The 20,279-nt window shown below is 46.8% G+C and overlaps 1 protein-coding gene across 1 annotated transcript in view; it reads left to right on the top strand.

Moving 5' to 3' along the window:
• TBX4 (T-box transcription factor 4) overlaps nucleotides 1–20,279 on the top strand; it is a 78,288-nt gene that overhangs the window by 2,455 nt on the left and 55,554 nt on the right.

The raw sequence follows: 20,279 nt of genomic DNA on the forward strand, positions 1-20,279 counted from the left end.
AGTTTGCAACCACAAATTTTAAAAACAAAACAGTTTACTTTCTTAACATATAACATCAAACATCAACATTTAACACCACACTTCAAGGTCCTGTTCAGGTTGCATTTTCAAGTCCTGATATTGACAGTCTACTGATACTGCCAAGTCCAATTCTTCTTTGCAAGTGGGTTGGCTCCTGAAGACTCCAAGGGCTTGGTGAACAGGATTCAACGTGATGATGGTTTCCAGGAGAACTCTCACCCACTACAAACGCAAAAAAAACCCCTGAAACAATAAACTCCAACAATGTATTGTCGAAAGCTTTCACGGCCGGAATCACTGGGGTGCTGTGTGGTTTCCGGGCTGTATGGCCGTGTTCTAGCAGCATAGGAGAGAATGCTGCTAGAACACGGCCATACAGCCCGGAAACCACACAGCACCCCAATAAACTCCAACATTTACAACATAGCAAAAATAAACAACTACCTTCCCACTAGTTCCCAACAACATTGCAGTTACCTTAACAAGGTGTTAAGGGCTCATACAAATCAAGGTCCAAGTCTGGTAGCCTTGTCTCCTCCAAACTACATGAGCTCTGCAGCCTCTTGCTGCTTTGAGTCTCCGCCCCTTTCTGGGTCAACCCATTCTGAGCATGGGGGTTACACCAGCGTTCCCTGCCCTCGTCTTGCCCTGGCTCGAAAAGTCACACCAGAAGTGCTCTCACTTTCTCCGTGAAAAGCGAGAAGGACGAATAGGGCAAGAGGAAGCGTGTCGGGGCAAGAAATCTTGCCCCGATGCTGCAAAGAGGAAGCATGTTAGGACAAGATTTCTTGCCCCAACGCACTTCTGGTCCCACCGCGTGCCCTGGCACGGGTGGGCAATTGGCCCGTGTGACCTCAGACCACATTTCCTCCCTCAGTTGAATTCACCTTCTGGGGCAGGAGTCTGCAACCTGTGGCTCTCCAGATGTTCATGGGCTACAATTGGCCATGCTGGCAGGGGCTGATGGGAATTCCAGTCCATGAACATCTGGAGAGCAACAGGTTGCAGACCTCTGTTCTAGGGTTTTAGTTGAGAAGGTAAGATAGCAGAGGAGAGAGCCCTGCATGCTTCCCTGGTAGGGCAGCTTTCCAAATACAAGTGGGCAGAAGGACCACAACATGTCAGTTTTGGGCCCCTTCTGCACATGCAGAATAATGCACTTTCAATCCACTTTCAATGCACTTTGCAGCTGGGTTTTACTGGGCGGAATAGCCAAATCCACTTGCAAACAGTTGTGAAAGTGGATTGAAAGTGCTTTATTCTGCAGGTGCAGAAGGGGCCTAGGACTGCTAGCCGTAGCACAGAATAGCTGCTGGTGGGCTTGAGAACTTCAGGTTGGGAAATTCCTGAAGATTTGGGGGTGGGGCCTGGGGAGGGTAGAGTTTGGGGGTGGAGGGATGTGATATCATGGAGGCCTCCCTCCAAAACTGACGTTGTCTCCAGGAAAACTGATCTCTGTAGCCTGGAAATCTGTTGTAATTCTGGGATAATTTTGGGGCAATGCTGGCCCTCCTGGCCTTTGGGTTGGGCACCATCTGTGCATGCATCTGTGCATGTATTCTTATCTGTAATTTTTGGAATTGCTGCTATAATATGTTTTAATGAATTTTAATGTTTTATCGCTATTGTATTTATGAGATCTTATATTGTATTTGTTTTATGCCTCATTGTACATTGTAATAATAATAATAATAATAATAATAATAATAATAATAATAATAATAATAATAATAATAATAATAATAATAATAATATTCTTATTCTTATTCTTATTCTTATTCTTATTATTATTATTATTATTATTATTATTAGGCTTGATAGACCGCCCAACCCCCGAAGGGCTCTGGGTGGTGTACTACTACTACTACTACTACTACTACTACTACTACTACTACTACTACTACTACTATTATTATTATTATTATTATTATTATTATTATTATTATTATTATTATTATTATTATTATTATTATTATTATTCCTGGCCCCACCTGGAGTTTGGCCAACCTAGATGGGCGGAGTTCCAGTTTGACCTGGACGCCATTGAGGCCCTTCCAGGTCAAGGAGAACCAATGGTTGGCCTGCATTGGCGGGGTCACTCCAGAGCTTAGGAAGATTGCGCTTCCAATGGAATGCTCCAGCCTTTGACCCTTGGGGTTCACCACCCAAGGCAGCAGCTGTCAGATCCAGAGGATCTTGTGGTGGTCAAGCTGAAGGTATCTCAGTGTCTAGCTGAGAGTTGGCAGTGCTACACCGGTGGTGGAACCAGGATAGAATCTGGTGGGTGGCGGACAGATCTTGCCAGAATGTGGAGTTTTCTCCTCTGGCATCAGGTAGGCTTAGAAGAATGTGTTCCTGGGGCGTTTCTGGACAAAACATGGCATTACCAGCCTGGCCACTGGAATGACAGGCTGGATTGTTGTCAACTCAACTTTTTGGTCCACTAGAGACTTGGGCTCCTTCCGCACATGCAGAATAATGCACTTTCAAACTGCTTTCAGTGCTCTTTAAAGCTGTGCGGAATAGCAAAATCCACTTGCAAACATTTGTGAAAGTGGTTTGAAAACACATTATTTTGCGTGTGCGGAAGGGGCCTAGGTGTTCTCCTCTGGCATCAGGTAGGCTTAGAACAGTGGTTCTCAACCTGGGGGCCGGGACCCCTTTGGGGGTCAAACGACCCTTTCACAGGGGTCGCCTAAGACTCTCTGCATCAGTGTTCTCCATCTGTAAAATGGATAAATGTTAGGGTTGGGGGTCACCACAACAGGAGGAACTGTATTAAAGGGTTGCGGCATTAGGAAGGTTGAGAGCCACTGGCTTAGAAGAATGTGTTCCTGGGGCCTTTTCTTGGGGCTGGAGGAAACTGTCTCTGGTTGCGTGTGTCTCTCAGAGAAATGACAAAAAGGAAATTGGGCCTTGAACAGACGCATGTCTCTAATTCCGACGTTCTGGTGGTGGAAAATGCCATTAAATTGCGGCCAAGTGTTGGGAATTGCAAGTGTATGTCACAGCCAGTCATGAAAGTGTTAACTGTCTGTATCCAAACAAGATGCTGAGGTTCAATCCAATCCAATCCAAAAACCTTTATTAGGCATAAACCGGAAGTCCCGTACATTCCAAGTACAATAACAGGATCATTGTTATATATCATGTAGAACACGGATTAAAAATGTAGCGACTGCTTCAGAAATTTCTACATTAGGGCTGTTCAGTAGCTTAGACATTTTGAGTTTGTCTGAGAGAAACATAAATTCTAGAGGCAGTAAAGCTCCCAGATGGGTTCTAATATCATTATACCTCGCACTGTAAAGCAGGATATGAGGGATGGAGTCCATAGCGTTGGGATAGTGCCGACAACAACGCTCACTTTGTGGGATGTTAAGGAAACGACCTTGAAGATAAGCAGAGGGGAATGAGTTGCACCTTGCTCTGGTCATGACCCATCTGCACTTAAAATTAACAAGCTGTTCTAAATATACAGCAGGGCTAGATTTCGGGGGTATGATCCCAAAGTATAGAGGGGAACAGGAGCTTTGTGCAGCACTCAGGAGAGATTGGTATTCCTGGTCGTACAGTCTGATCTTTAGATGATGGTAAATTTCCGTGGCGGTAAGGATGCTGAGGTCATATTCCAATGATTAGGCATTGGTGAGTTTAATAGCCATCGCCTACACGTGTAGGAGCAGGTACATCTGAAGTTATAAAATAAACTTAGTTTCTTTGTTCTGAGCCAGTTGGACGGTCTGCCAGTTGGACCAGGTAGCACCATTGTAGTATGTGACGATGTAGTACAGAGTTTATTCTTTTCCTCCAAGTTTACTCTTCCTTTAGCTAGTAAAATTTACTATTAAGCAATCCATTGGTACCTGGTTCATTACTTCCCTTCTATTATATTATGCATTAATGTAAATTCAACCAATACTGAATTATGGAGAGGACGTAGGGTTTTCAAGGCAAGAGACGTCCAAGGGTGGTTCACCACGGCCTTTCTCTGTGTAGGCTTCCTTGGTAGTCTCTCGTCCAGATACTTTACCAGGACCACCTCTGCTTAAGTTCTGAGTTCTGGTGAGATCTGGCTAGCCTGGGCCATTTAAGACAAGGCAGGTTCTGGTATTTGTCTCTAACAAACCCGTTGTCCTGATTTTTCTCTTTGTGGGGTGTGTGCATGTCCTGTTAAATTATTTAGAATGAATTGCTAGAATGGTCATTTTTAGAGGTTGTTTCCTCCCCAGAGTTAGCTATCTAAAGGAGCGAGATTCGGATGCGTAGTTGTTTAGGTCAACGCATGAGCGTTAATTCATGCTGGTCGTAAGACACCCTGCAGCGCACAACGCGCCGTTTTACACAGTATAGCTGTCTAGGTGATATTTCACACTGTTAATAACATAAGGCCTGTGCAGAAGTTATGTCCATTCCAACTGGGAGCTTACAAACTGCATGTAAGGGGAGTGCTGATATGTGGGGTCACTGTATTATTATTATTATTATTATTATTATTATTATTATTATTATTATTATTATTATTATTATTATTATTATTATTATTATTATTATTATTATTATTATTATTGGGGTGCTGTGTGGTTTCCGGGCTGTATGGCCGTGTTCAGAGGATCTGATGCCAGCCACAGATGCAGGCGAAACGTCAGGAGAGAATGCTGCTAGAACACGGCCATACAGCCCGGAAACCACACAGCACCCCAGTGATTCCGGCCGTGAAAGCCTTCGACAATACATCATCATCATCATCATCATCATCATCATCATCATCATCATCATCATCATCATCATCATCATCATCATCATCATCATCATCATTATTATTTTCTTATACCGCCCAGTCCTCGAAGGGCTCTGAGCGGTGAACAAAGGCCAAGAGGCACATATACAATACAATAATAGGAAAATAAATATATAAACATTAACATTATTTAAAATACAGTCGCAGCGGCACATACAAATGTATTGGTGGCACCCGACCCCAGGATCGGGAGGGGATTCGGCGAAAAGCTGAGGATAACATAAACAGAATCAAAGGGGGGTATCATGAGGGGCGGCAAATCCACGGCCAACCTTCCCAAAAGCCCGGTGGAACAACTCGGTCTTACGTGCTCTGCGGAACTCCCCAAGGTCCCGCAGAGCCCTAACGGTATTATGTGAATGCATGGGTTTTCCATGCATGTACAGCTCTCTTGTATGCAAAAAGAGGCAAGAACTGCATGGAAACCTATGCATGGCTAAGTTTACCCACTACAGCGACTGTGCATTTTGGGTCTATTGCAGTGACTGTTCATTTCTGATATGTCTGGGTGGTAGGCAGTGGCGTAGCGCCAAAGGGAAGGGGGGACAACGCCTCGGGCGCATGCCAGTGCAGGGGCGTGGCAGGGGCAGGCGGGGGTGCAGGGCGCACGCGTGCCCCGGGCGCAGGTTCCCCTCGCTCTGTCCCTGCAGCTTCCAGCTAAGAATTTTTCTTTTTTGGCTTCCTCTGACATTCTTCCAAAGTTTTGCTTGGGGACAAAGGCTAAAATTGTGTCTGAGTGTCTCTATAGGTGAATCTTTTATGGTGACTCTTCTTTTTTTTGAGCTTGGTGGATAAACATCATGGTCAGGTTCTTGGTTCATTGTAAGTCTTGCGGTGTGACGGAAGAGAAGGCTCGATGGCTTGAATTACTTTCCCCAGCAGCCACCAGCCAAAGAGCAATGGCTAAGAAACCACGTTACTCTTCCCCTTCTAGATCCATAAGACACAACAGGAGAAGTCCAGCTTTATAAATTACCTAGAATTTATTGTGAGCATTTGCTTTCAAGGCTCCAGGCGCCCTCTGAGGCCTCGTCTGTGGGAGATGTTGAAAAAAAAGCCACACAAACTCAGCGGTGAAACGGGAATGGGTTTGCCAAGAGTCGTGATTTATAAAGTGGAAACTTCTTTAAAATGTGCTCGCTATCTTTCTCATGTTTGACTGTTTTTGTTACGAGAAGGGGGAATTGAGAGATTATTTCATATTAAGAGGATCATCAAAAGATAAAAAAAAGTTTATGTTCACCAAGTTCTCCAGACTTTATGTTTAAATGGTTTGACTCCTTCGTGGGTGAAATATGTTGTGCGGAAGTCTACAGGGCTTCGAACACGGCAGCGCATAAATCTGGGTCTTTTTCTGGTTCCAGGTTTTTATTGTGACTCGATCTTGGCTTTCAAAATATCTCTTAATTATTTGCAAGATGTGCATTCAGTGAGATCTGCAGCTATTGTTTTTGTGCAAGTCCCCTGGAACTGAAATCATTATTTTGCTAGCCAGTTTTCTAGCAGATTTCCCCTCCTTTCTATAGACGTTCTTGGACCACAGCTGTGAATGGGTAGTTGGTCTAGATCAGGGATCTGCAACCTGTGGCTCTCCAGATGTTCATGGACTACAATTCCCATCAGCCCCTGCCAGTATGGCCAATTGTAGTCCATGAACATCTGGAGAACCACAGGTTGCAGACCCGTTGGTGTGATCCAGCAGGGCTCCTGTTATACGTTCTTCTTAATGATATAGAACTGCCATATTCAGTGGTAGTCTGGAGCTAAATATCAGATGCTAATGGGCTTGCCTGTGGTGGTGGCTGGAGCTGTCCCGGGATTTCTGTTGCTTTATACTGAATTAGACCATTGGGTCCATCAAAGTCAGTATTGTCTATTAAGACTGGCAGCTGTTCACCAATGTCTCAGGTGGAGGTCCTCCAACAATTTAACAACAACAACCTTTATTTGGCATTTAAAAATAGGTTCTAGAGCGTTGCCAGACATTTTTGAAATACAAATCAAGAGTACATTCAAAGTGCAGACAGGAAGACTGTATATAGCAGTATACATTACTTAGAAAGTTCTGTCACTTGTAAAAGAAATTTTGTTACTTTTTCCAAGAGCACAACATCTGTGTTGTTTAACAGAAGCTCCACAACAGAACAGTCAGAGTCTCCTTCAGATTTGTCTAGGGCCAGCCTGGGAGAGAAATTCCTGATGCCCACATATCTCGGACAGTCAAGTATAATGTGAGCAAGAGTCTCCACTTGATTTTTACAGTGTGGACAAACCCAATCCTGGAGAGGGATGGATAAGTAACGACCCTTTGCAATGGCCGATGGGAAGGTATTGGATCTGGCCCTTGTGATAATCCATCTCTGTTGGGGTTCAGTTAATAATTCAAAATATTTGGCTATGTGCCCCTGTTCCGGTATTATTCCGACCGAGAGGGGTGAGCATGATTTATTTGCTTGCCCCAACAAGATATGACATTCCTGTTCTAGAAGTCTACTTTTTAAGGTTCGGAAAATCTCTCTGGGTGTCAGCATACAGAGATCTTCATATCAGGGAAAAGAACAGCCTGGCCAAGGCACAAACAACCGCACGCAGAAGCAAGGAAAAAGAAAATAAGGCACACGATAGTAAACACAGTATATATTATACCAATAGTGTCAAAAACTTATACTGTGATAACTGTAACAGGATATAACAAGTGTTACAGTAACAACAATATATTCTTTCATAAATTAGTCCGTTTCATTCATAATTTAGTTCGTATATGCAATATTGGTCAAGCTCCCATTGAGAAGTAAGTTCCTCGAGAGTCTCTTTTGCTTGTCTTCAAGTCAACAGGTGGAGACGATTCAGATAAAATTGATGAAGAAATTCCGCTGTACAGTACTAGATGAAATAGCACCAAGCAGATGCACAATCCTTTGGATTGTGTTCTGGGGATTGTGCGAGCTATGTTGACTCAAACGCTTCGAATACAGGACAGTAGTATGAAGCCAGTGGCGTAGCGCCCAGGGGGAAGGCGGGGGGCGTCTTGCACCGGGCGTGCGCCAGTGCGGGGGCGGTGCGGAGGCATTCTGGGGCAGGGCGGGGGTAGGCAGGGGCGTGGCAGGGCCGCAGGGCACACACGTGCCCTGAGTTCAATTCCCCCTTGCTTACGGCTCTGTCTGAAGCAAATATTGCAATTTCCAAAAGGCCATGCCTTATAGGCTTCCAGATGGGGCAGCAAAGCTAACAGCCCCATCCAAACTCAGGGTGGCGGGCCTTGGCGCCAATGTGGCAGCACCCCCCGCTCCCATGATAGCTTCTCAATGGCGTGGGGAGGCTTGAACAGTTAAAAAACCAACCTCCCTGCTGCCAAGAAGCCCCCAGTGGCTTTATGAACTTACGCCACCAGCATCATGGTAGCAAAGGCTGGGACTAATGTTGGCTCCTCCCCTAGCCACACACCCCGCCTGCCCCTGCTGGGGAAGGCCATGGTGGCCGCATACTGGTGGAATCGCCCCTTCGCCAGGGCAAGTGCCCCAGGGAGGATGAATTCACTGGCGTGGCTACGTGCCACTCCAGCTAGCGGATTGGGGGGGGGGGCTTTTGGATGGGGTTGTTTGTCTATTAATTGGTTACATTAATTTATTTTAAAATTTTAATTGCTTTTTTGAAATGGTGAAAGATCTGGAAAAAACCATTTTCAGTACTTTTACAAACATGGGTGGTGGCACTTTTAAGTGATGCACTTTTAAGTAATGATGACTTCAAGGGGAGAGGGTTTAAAAGAGCTTGACTTGAAAGTGCTAACTGAAGCACTTTGAGAACTCAGGAAAGTGCTGACTCAGTACAAAGGGGATTTATCCAACCAAAGATAACCACTTTAAAGTCCTCTTGCTTTCATGGGAGAATTAAGCATAGGTTTAAATATCTTTCATGGAAAACAACAGGACTTAAAATTGCTTTTCTGCAGTGCGATGTAGTAGTTAAAAGTGATAAATTCTAATCTGGGGAACTGAACTCCTACCGTGTTTCCCCGAAAATAATTTTTGCTCCCAAAGATGTGCTATGTCTTATTTTCAGGGGATGTCTTATTTTTTCTGTGTTCTGTTCGTCGGGCATGCTTCCAAACGAAAACTTTGCTACGTCTTACTTTCGGGGGATGCCTTATATTTCGCACTTCAGCAAAACCTCTACTATGTCTTATTTTCCAGGGATGTCTTATATTCAGGGAAACAGGGTATTAATGAATGACCAATCACAGTTCTTACATACATAAAACCTTTATTAGGCATAATACCAATATAACAACCAGCATTCTCCAGACAAATGTTCCACACATAAAACCATCACAGGTATTATTCCAAAGTTCCCAAAAGGAACCTAGCTACAGAATTTAAAATCACAGAAGAAGAGTTGTTTAGTAGGAATGCAACCTTCCCAGCAACAGAGTATTCCTTAAACGTAGCAGGAAGAAGAGTCAAAAGCCTGGTCCTAGCTTCCTCGTATTTGGGGCAGTTAAGCCAGAGGTGGGATCCAGCAGGTTCTCACAGGTTCCCGAGAGCAGGTTACTATTTATTTGTGTGTGCCGAGAGGGGGTTACTAATTGGTGATTTTGCCATGTGATTTTTGCCTTAGTTACGCCCCTCCTCTCAGCAGTAGCGCGCAGAACTTGAAGCAGCCTAGCAGGAGGTGCACCGGAGTGCGTGGCAGCCTGCGCCTGCATGCATTCGTTTCCCGCCCAAGGACTGGCGCAGCGGCTGCGTCCTTGCCACTGCCCCGCCCAGGAATGCCCCACCCCTGGAATGCCTGGCCACGCCCCCGTCGTGCCCCGCCCAGCCCCATTGGCACTACGCCACAGTTTGAATCCCACCACCATGGGAACCTGTTACTAAAATTTTTGGATCCCACCACTGAGTTAAGCATTATATATTCCATGGATTGCACCACTATAGTACAGTGGGGGCATTTCCGCTCTTGCGAGTCAATTTTAAGAAACCTCCCTTGGAGTACAGAACAAGAGAAGGAATTACAATGAACCCTTGTGTATATCCATCTAAGCTTGGGCTCTCGGAGTATACTCAGACAGTCTGCCATCGGATTGGTTTTGAATTTGATGTTGAAAAAGGAGGGGGGACAGTTCGAACACAGTTCTCCCGAACTCTCTTAGCTCTACTTATCTCATGGGGTGTCTGTTGTGGGGAGTAGAAGAGAAGGAGTTTGAGAAAATCCAAACTCCTCCTCCTCCTCCTCCTCTTCTTCTTCTTCTTCGTCTTCTTCTTCTATTTATTATTCAGTTCATATCCTACCTATAAGAAGCGCCTCCTTTTAACCTTACAACCACACTGTGAAGTAGGCTTAAAGAGAACCTCTGGCCCCTTCCGCACATGCAGAATAATGCACTTTCAATCCACTTTCACAACTGTTTGCAAGTGGATCTTGCTATTCTGCACAGTAAAATCCAGCTGCAAAGTGCATTGAAAGTGCATTGAAAGTACATTATTCTACATGTGTGGAAGGGGCCTCTGACTCAAGGTAAGGGAGCATCAAGGAGAAATGAGGGTGTCTATTGTTTTGATGTCCCTTTAGAACAACCCTGTAAGGAGGGCCAGCTTTATTATTCCTAGGTGAGGGGCCCTCACAGAAGGTTAGGGGAGGAGCCGAGCTTATAATTTTCCTATTCAGTTACAATTACCATCTTAAGCATCAACAAAGTTGGAAGGTCTCTGCTCAGGAGAACCGCACTGTAAAACTCTTTGCTAGTTCAGGTTAGAGTGGCGAGTTTGCAGGACTACCCATTCCACCATTCAGAAGGGGCATGTAAAAATCACACCAGGGCATGGGACGTGTCTTCTGGTGTCCTACAATGTTGGTGGGCTGAGTTCCGCCAGAAGGCTTGGTCCATATGGCTGGGGAATTCTCTCGTAAGATAGTCCCCTTCCCTGCCACAGAGAAATCTCTCCGCACCGAGGATTACGCAGGCCTCGTCTTTACAGGGGCAATTAAATGCATTATGAAACGGAGCGGTGTCGTTAAACCGTGATCCCACTTCTACGATTATTTATAGGGCCCTTCTCGATATTTACATTTTGGATAAATGTGATCTAATTTTAGCTCTGTTATGGTTTAGGCTCCTTGGAAAAGGAACTTTGCCAGTGCGCAGGAGAGAATCGAGAAAACCTTTGGGAAATCTTTGTTTAAATCTGCGCAGCACCAGGGTTAACGATCTTTCTAGTGTCTGTCGGAATATTTTAAATAAAATTTCGATGAGTGCGCCAGATAAATATGTAACCTACTCTGCTCATTATTTAAAAAAGTCTTCTATTCCCCTGACCTCCTCACTTAAAAGTCCACGGAGCTGCCACCAGATAAATCTCTTCGATCTGTCCGCAAGGCTACGAGTTCAAGGTTGCCTGTGTTTAGTGAAAGTGAATTTTGGGGTCTGAAAAATGAACTAGTGCAGAGAACTTCTGCTGAACCTGACTTGTTTGTTATTCTGGAGTAAGGATCCAGCCTGAACTAATCCTCCACTTCAAAGCAGAGGGCCCTGGGTTTGTATATAGAATGTCATGGCGGAGCGGTGGGGGTGATAAGAGAAAACGCGACGGCAGCGAGATGCCCTGGGAAAATGGGCTGGAGATGGGAAACGCTTTGATCTCTCTCTTATTCTTCTGAAAGCCAAAATCATTTAAATTTTTCAAAAAGCTATTTTAGTGTAGTTACTTTAAAACAGTGGTGGCGAACCTTTTTGAGACCGAGTGCCCAAACTGCAACCCAAAACCCACTGATTTATCACAAAGTTCCAACGTGGCAATTTAACCTGAATACTGAAGTTTTAGTTAAGAAAAAGTGGTTGGCTCTGAGGAGTGCGTTACTCAGGAGTAAGCTCGTTGGCTTTGCTTTGAAGCAACCATGCAACTCTTCGAACAGGTGAATCACGACCCTAGGAGGGTTTACTCAGAATCAAGCCCCATTGCCAGCAACCGAGCTTACTCCCAGGTAAAGGATCATGCTTTAGTTCTTTGCATGAAAATCAGTGGGGTTTAACAGCGCTTAATAGGGTTACCTATACTGCTTCTCCAAAACTAGGTCTGAGGTTTAATGCTAATAATCAAGCCCAGCGGCCCAGGCCAGCCTAGATGTGTGTGTGTGGGGGGGGGCGATTCCCCCCCCACATGATGAACTCTGTGCGTGCCCGCAGAGAGGGCTCTGAGTGCCACCTCTGGCACCCGTGCCATAGGTTCGCCATCACTGCTTTAAAAGGACCATGTTGGTATTTCTTGATCCACTGCCTTGTAGAAGGCTGGACGGAGGGGGAGAGGGGCTGATTTTTTTTGTACCAGGCAATTTAAATTCTGTCCCAAAAGGCAGATTCTGGCTCCTTCCGCACATGCAGAATAATGCACCTTCAATCCACTTTCACAATTGTTTGCAAGTGGATTTTGCTATGCTGCAAAGTGCATTGAAAGTGGATCGAAAGTACATTATTCTGCATGTGCGGAAGGGGCCTCTGTATTGTGTGAATTGAGCCAGTCTGTGCACATCTTAGAATGCGGAGTTCTCGGCTACTGTTCCTGTTGGCCATAATTTTATTTATATTTTCTTTCAAAACATTTCTAGGCTGCTTTTTCACTCTTGTAGGGTCAGTGCCATAGCGCCAAGGGGGCGGGGCGCGACACCCAGGGTGCTCACCTGTACGGGGGCGTGGGATATAAATCCGAAAGGGGGGATATAAATCCGAACTCCTCTTCTTAAAACAAACATGGGCCAATAATTGGGAAAGAGGGGAAGGAGTGGGAAATGTTCATGAAGGCTCACCTGTTTGATCCCCTGCACACTCTGCTTCCGTGGTTCATCTGGAATGGCTCTAGGAATAAATCTGAGTCCTCTTCAGATTGTTCAGATTCTGTCTCTCAAGCTTCGATGCTCCTTCTCAGTGTGCTCTACTGCCCAAATTCGTGTTGTGCAAGGGGTTAGATCGTTGGACTAGGATCTGGGAGGTGCCAGGTTTGATTCCCGTCTCTGCCAAGCAAGCTTGTTGAGTGACCTTGGGTCAGTCACAGACTTGCGGCCCTAACTTACCTCCCAGGGCTGTTGTGTGGATAAAAGGGAGGAAAGGAGAACTTATGTAAGCCGCTTTGGACTTCCATTGGGAGAAAGACAAGGTATAAATCAGGGGTGGCCAACCTATGGTGCTCCAGATGTCCATAGACTACAATTCCCATCAGCCCCTGCAGCATGGCCAAACTCTTCTTCTTCATGGTGGGCACCTGCTGAGGTTCCCAGCCTGGCAGGGGCCCACCACTGACCAGAGAACCTTGGTCCATCCATTCCAACCTACCACTGACCAGAGAACCTTGGTCCACCTACTCATACCCAGAGAGGGCAGATCACCTCAGAAGGTGGCACTGCAAACTTCAGGTGGGACCTGTAAGATCTACCAGAACTGCAACTACTCTCTAGACCAGAGGTGGCCAACCTATGGTGCTCCAGATGTTCATGGACTACAATTCTCACCAGTTCCTGTAGCATGGCCAAACTCTTATTCTTCATGGTGGGGCACCTGCTGAGGTTCCCAGCCTGGCAAGGGCCCACCACTGACCAGAGAACCTTGGTCCATCTATTCCGACCCGCCACTGACCAGAGAACCTTGGTCCACCTATTCATACCGAGAGGGCAGATCACCTCAGAAGGTGGCACTGAAAACTCCAGGTGGGGCCGGTTGTTCTACCAGACCTGCAACTAATCTCTAGACCAGAGGTGGCCAATCTATGGTGCTCCAGATGTTCATGGGCGACAATTCCCATCAGCCCCTGCCAGCATGGCTCATTTGGTTCCCATCCCAACATATCTGTTGTCAAGCTGCCAATGCAAGCATGATTCTTGTTGGCCACAGATTCTTTTGCCCATCATTGGGATTCAACTGGGGTTTTATTTGCCTGTAGGAGCAGCAGTGGCGTAGGAGGTTAAGAGTTCATGTATCTAATCTGAAGGAACCGGGTTTGATTCCCAGCTCTGCCGCCTGAGCTGTGGAGGCTTATCTGGGGAATTCAGATTAGCCTGTACACTCCCACATACGCCAACTGGGTGACCTTGGGCTAGTCACAGCTTCTCGGAGCTCTCTCAGCCCCACCTACCTCACAGGGTGTTTGTTGTGAGGGGGGAAGGGCAAGGAGATTGTATGCCCCTTTGAGTCTCCTGCAGGAGAGAAAGAGGGGATATAAATCCAAACTACTACTCCTCCTACTCCTCCTTCTCCTTCTCCTTCTCCTTCTTCTTCTTCAGTAAACTGGCATGGGTGGTTTGAACAAAACAGAGAAAAGACCCAACATGCTCCTTTCCAGCAGAGCCCGGTAATTAAAGTCTGCTCCATCTCTGGGTGGACAGTGGACAGTACCTGGCTCTGCTTCAATAACAGCCCAACCCCGCCAGGAGCCGGCACTTCTGCAAGAAAGAAAAGCCGATAAATGAAAGCAAAATCCCCTTAAGTGGTTTCTCCTCTAACAGTTCATTTAAAAGCCATTTGTGAAACTCCGAAATGTGCCTGGGACAAACTGAACCAGGGAGGGATCACTTCATTAGCGGAGCAAATAAGTCAGCCGCACATCATCGCTTAGCTATTTTAACCCCGGCCCTCTGTCCTTCCCCTCCGATTTTCTTTGTACTTGGCCACCAGTGGAGATTTCCAGGACCGGGTCGCTGCCGGAGCTGATCTGATTAGGGCAGGAAAGAACGGTCCCAGAAACAGCAACATCAAGTCCGGAGCTCAGAGAACAGTCCTGAAACTTGGTGCCTGGGTGAAATCCATTCAGCCTTCTCCTCAAAAGGCACCCCCCATTGAAACGGGTTCGATGTGCAGTGCATTTTCTGTATTGTCAAAGGCTTTCACGGCCGGAATCACTAGGGTGATGTGTGGTTTCCGGGCTGTCTGGCCGTGTTCTAGTAGCATTTTCTCCTGACGTTTCGCCTGCATCTTCGAAAGGAGCAGCAGTGGCGTAGGAGGTTAAGAGCTCGTATATCTAATCTGGAAGTACCGGGTTTGATTCCCAGCTCTGCCGCCGGAGCTGTGGAGGCTTATCTGGGGAATTTAGATTAGCCTGTACACTCCCACACACGCCAGCTGGGTGACCTTGGGCTAGTCACAGCTTCTCGGAGCTCTCTCAGCCCCACCTACCTCACAGGGTGTTTGTTGTGAGGGGGGAAGGGCAAGGAGATTGTCAGCCCCTTTGAGTCTCCTACAGGAGAGAAAGGGGGGATATAAATCCAAACTCTTCTTCTTCTTCTTCTTCTTCTTCTGAAGATGCCAGCTACAGATGCAGGCGAAACATCAGGAGAAAATGCTACTAGAACACGGCCATACAGCCTGGAAACCCCACAACACCCCAATGCGTTTTCTCCCTCTACCCCCCCCCCCAGTACACCTCCCCCAAACACCCATGATGCTGAAAAATTGCTCGTTTCACAAAAATGATGCTTCTTAGCTTTCTATGTTAAACCCGTTAGCTTGGTTATTTTGCCCAAATGTACTGTATGCCAGGCCTGTACGTTTGGCAATAAAAAGTCTTAAAAACCCACCAATAAACAGTGACGAATTCATTGGCAGTGGCAGGTTTTTGAAACTGCCCAGTTCGCTGCTAACAATAGAAAACTAGAAAACCAAAGGAGGAATTAGGAGGCAGGAGGTAAAAGGCTGGGAATCAACATCCAGAAAATTCAACATAGAGGAGTGGTTTTTTTTCCCCCTGGGAACCCAACGATTGGACAGATGGCCAGGGTGGTTCAGGCGAGCACCCTTCTGGGTGCTCCATAAATTGGGCACAGTCAAAGCCTCTCTCTGGTGCAGGGGCAGAGCAAAGGGGCCTGGCCACACCCCCTGCTACAGCGCCGCCTGGTGCATCATGTCCACCCTGTCCCGTTGGCACTACGCCACTGCTCTGGTGTCAGGTGCTGGTGCTCCCAGGCCATTTCTAGCCCAGCACCTGGAATTCGGCATAGAATTCGGCATGGAATTCGGCTTGTCAATAGCCAGAGAACATGTTTTTTAGTATAGGCATGATGTGCCGTTGTTGAGTGACATCTGATCTCTAACTCACTGACCCTGTCGTCCTTCCAAGGAGTTCTGGGCAGCAAACAGGGCTCTGCCTCCTCTGCTTCATCCGCACCATTATCTTGTTTCCCTGCTCCTCCACATAAAGCCTGCTGGGTGACCTCGGGCCAGTCACAGTTCTCTCCTAACTCTCTCAGCCCCACTCGCCTCACAAGGTGTCGGTGGCAGGGAGAGGGGGGGAAGGAGCTTGTAAGCTGCATTTGAGACTCCTTACAGTTGAGAAACGCAGGGTATAAATCCAAACTCTTTGTCTTCCCTTCTTGTGTTGGAAGTCAGGCAGACAAGGTTAGATCCAAGGGGCCCTAGTAGGGTTGCCGACTCCATATTGGGAAATTCCTGGAAATTTGAGGGTGGAACCTTGGGACAGCAGAGTCTGGGGATAGAAGGGGCCTCAGCAGGGTATAATACTGTGGAGGCCACTCTGCAGCCACATTCTCAGGGGCAAAGCAAAGGGGAACTGCGCTGAGGGCATGCATGTGCCCTGTGTCCCTACCACACCTTTGCCTGCTCCCGCCCCGGAACACCCCTCCACACACCGGCCATGCTCCCGCACCAGGGTGCGGCCGGGGCATCGCCCCCCTGTCCCATTGGTGCTACGCCACTGCACATTATCCAGAGGAACTAATCTCTGTAGTCTTCCCGATCAGTTGTAATGATGAGAGATCTCTAGGCCCCATCTGCAGGTTGGCCTCCAGTGAGTTTCATAGATGAGTGGGTGGGTTTGAACTTGCCATACTCCTGGGCACTTCCAAATAAGGCTGCCATCCCTTGGATAGAGCCATGGGTTCCCTTGCCATCACAACTGATCTCTAGACTACAAGGGACCAGTGCCCTTGGAGGAAATGGGAACTTCAGAGGGTGGACTATATGATGTCACTTCCTGTCATAGCTCCTCCCCAAGCTCTGCCCTTCCTAGACACCACCCCCAACACTCCAGGAATTTCCCAACATAGACTATAAGGACCAGTGCCCTTGGAGGAAATGGCAACTTCAGAGGGTGGACTATATGATGTCACTTCCTGTCATAGCTCCTCCCCAAGCTCTGCCCTTCCTAGACACCACCCCCAACACTCCAGGAATTTCCCAACATAGACTATAAGGACCAGTGCCCTTGGAGGAAATGGCAACTTCAGCGGGTGGACTATATGATGTCACTTCCTGTCATAGCTCCTCCCCAAGCTCTGCCCTTCCTAGACACCACCCCCAACACTCCAGGAATTTCCCAACATAGACTATAAGGACCAGTGCCCTTGGAGGAAATGGCAACTTCAGCGGGTGGACTATATGATGTCACTTCCTGTCATAGCTCCTCCCCAAGCTCTGCCCTTCCTAGACACCACCCCCAACTTCCTAGACACCACCCTTCCTAGACACCACCACTGCCCTTCCTAGACATTTCCCAACATAGGGTAGGGAACCCGGTTTCCAAAGCTTGAGCAACGATGCCGTAAATTTCCTTTCCCAAGAGCTTTAATTTTATTTTCCTTTATACTACAGCAGAGGTGGCCAACCTATGGCACTCCAGATGTTCATGGACTACAATTCCCATCAGCCCCATGCTGGCAGTGCCATAGGTTGGCCACCCCTGTCCTATAGAAATGGCCATCCCCAGCATTATGGTTAGTTTTGCATCCTACAATCTCTTGGATCATATCTTTTTTTAAAAAAATTATTGATATTTTGGATCTTTTTACATTTTTAATTTCAACATCCATAATATCATTTTTACCCTTTTTTCCCACCCTTCCCCTCAATCTTTTTCTTCATTTCTTTAAGTGTGTAGCAGCAGGTTCATTCTTTCCACTCTCCTTTTCCAATATTCTCCTTTGATTCCAACTTCACTTAACCATTCTGTGAATTCAGTCCAAATCCTCATCATGTCTGTTTTTCTTGCCATGTTTGGTTTCCTGACATTATTCCAAAAATTTCTAGTTGTACTTGTTCCCATATGTATTCCAACCACGGGAGCAGCAGTGGCGTAGGAGGTTAAGAGCTCGTGTATCTAATCTGGAGGAACCGGGTTTGATTCCCAGCTCTGCCGCCTGAGCTGTGGAGGCTTCTCTGGGGAATTCAGATTAGCCTGTGCATTCCAACTCACACCAGCTGGGTGACCTTGGGCTAGTCACAGTTCTTCTGAGCTCTCTTAGCCCCACTTACCTCACAGAGGCTCATTCCGCACATGCAGAATAATGCACTTTCAAACTGCTTTCAGTGCTCTTTGAAGCTGTGCGGAATGGCAAAATCCACTTGCAAACAGTTGTGAAAGTGGTTTGAAAACGCATTATTTTGCGTGTGCGGAAGGGGCCAGGGTGTTTGTTGTGAGGGGGGAAGGGCAAGGAGATTGTAAGCCCCTTTGAGTCTCCTGCAGGAGAGAAAGGGGGGATATAAATCCAAACTCCTCCTCCTCCTCCTCCTCCTCCTCCTCCTCCTCTTCTTCTTCTTCTATAGACCACATTCTTTTATCTTTCCAGCCCAACGCTATTAAAGCGTTCTTATCATCATTTTTAAAAATGTCCTCTTCCTTTGTTCTATTGGTTTGTTTTCCATTATACCTATAAGTAACAGGTCTATATTTACCATTACTTTAACTTTGACGTATTTCTCTATAAACAATATAACTTGTTTCCACAATTGTTTAACCTCTTTGCATTCCAACCACATATGCATGTAGATTGCAATTTTTTCACCGCAGTGCCAACATTTTGGGCTGAATCCACTTATCATATACACCAGTCGCTTCGGGATTCTATACCATTTTAACATTAGTTTCCTCAATAGTTCTGCATATTTCTCTATTTTTACTCTTGGATCATATCAATACATGAAACTGCTGCATACTGAGCCAGACCATCCATCCATCAAGGTCAATATTGTCTACTCTGACTGGCAGCCGCTCTCCGGGGTCTCATGCTGAGGTCCCCCCCATCACCTACAACCTGATGCATTTAACTAGAGAGGCCAGGGATTGAACCGGGAACCTTCTGCATGACCAGCAGACATTCTAGTAGGGTTGTGCTACAGTGGTGGGATCCAAAAATTTTAGTAACAGGTTCCCATGGTGGTGGGATTCAAACTGTGGTGTAGCACCAATGGGGCTGGGTGGGCACAATAGGGGCATTGCCGGGAATTCCAGGGGCGGGGATTGCTGGGCGGGGCTGTGGCAAGGACGCAGCCGCTGCGCCGGTCCTTGGGCGGGAAACGAATGCACACAGGCGCAGGCTGCCACGCACGCTGGTGCACCTCCTGCTAGACTGCTCCAAGTTCTGCGCACTACTGCTGAGAGGAGGGGCGTAACTTAAGGCAAAAATCACGTGGCAAAATCACCCATTAGTAACCCCCTCTCGGCACACACAAATAGTTAGTAACCTACTCTCGGGAACCTGTGAGAACCTGCTGGATCCCACCTCTGGCTGTGCACCATTCCCCCCCCCCCATTATTTTTTAATTCAGCTTTAAAAGATCCAAAACTTTTTGACAAACTTTGCAGGCAGCGGAGGCAAGTGAGGGGAAGGGGGAGAGGGGTCTCCCATCTCTTTTCAATCAACAGCAGCAGGGCCAAAGTGGCCAGGAAAATGCCCCCCCCCCAAATCGGCATTTTGTGGTATCCACTTTTCGGCCCCATTATCATAGGCTGATTCCGCATGGGCCAAAAACAGCCGTGTGAAAACAGTATAAACCCTTTTACAACGTTTTAAACCCTTTTACACCATTTTCACACCGTTTTCACACTGCTGTTTTTGGCCCATGCGGAATCAGCCTTAGTGCTATTTTTCGGGGGAGAACTCTGCTGAAAAATACCAACAAGGGATTTTTCAGGCTTGGAGGTGGTTCAGGTTTGCCGAATGTACACCCCTACACTCTATCACTGAACCACAGGGCCAGAATGAGGGGGAGCTGCGCCTGGGGCACACATGCGCCCTGCGTCCTCCCGCATCACATGCCTGGTGCATCATCCCTCTTGTCCCCTTGGTGCTACGCCACTGCTGAGCCAAAGCCCTTCCTTAGCAAAGCATTAGCCAGTACTGAACTGGGAACTGAGACCAAGTCCCTGGTGGAGATTCCATGACAGCTACGTACTCAGTCAGCTAGCCTTAGATAAGCTACGTTTCTCTGTGCCTCAGCTTCTCTATTCCCCCTTTAGAAATCCTGACCAACACTGTCCTGCTTTACAGGGTTGTTGTAATGATTTCTGGGAATACGATGCCATACTGATGATGTGACTTCAACTGATATTCAGCATATAATTTCTTTAGTGACAGCCATGGGTTAGGTATTATATGGAAGTGATTCTCGTGTGTCTGTTGGTCATTTTGAAGCCTTATTCCTCAATTACGGCAGCTGAATGTGTGAGCCAGAATAGTACCAGAACAG

Source organism: Sphaerodactylus townsendi, linkage group LG16 (genome assembly GCF_021028975.2).
Source record: "Sphaerodactylus townsendi isolate TG3544 linkage group LG16, MPM_Stown_v2.3, whole genome shotgun sequence".
NCBI lineage: Eukaryota > Metazoa > Chordata > Lepidosauria > Squamata > Sphaerodactylidae > Sphaerodactylus > Sphaerodactylus townsendi.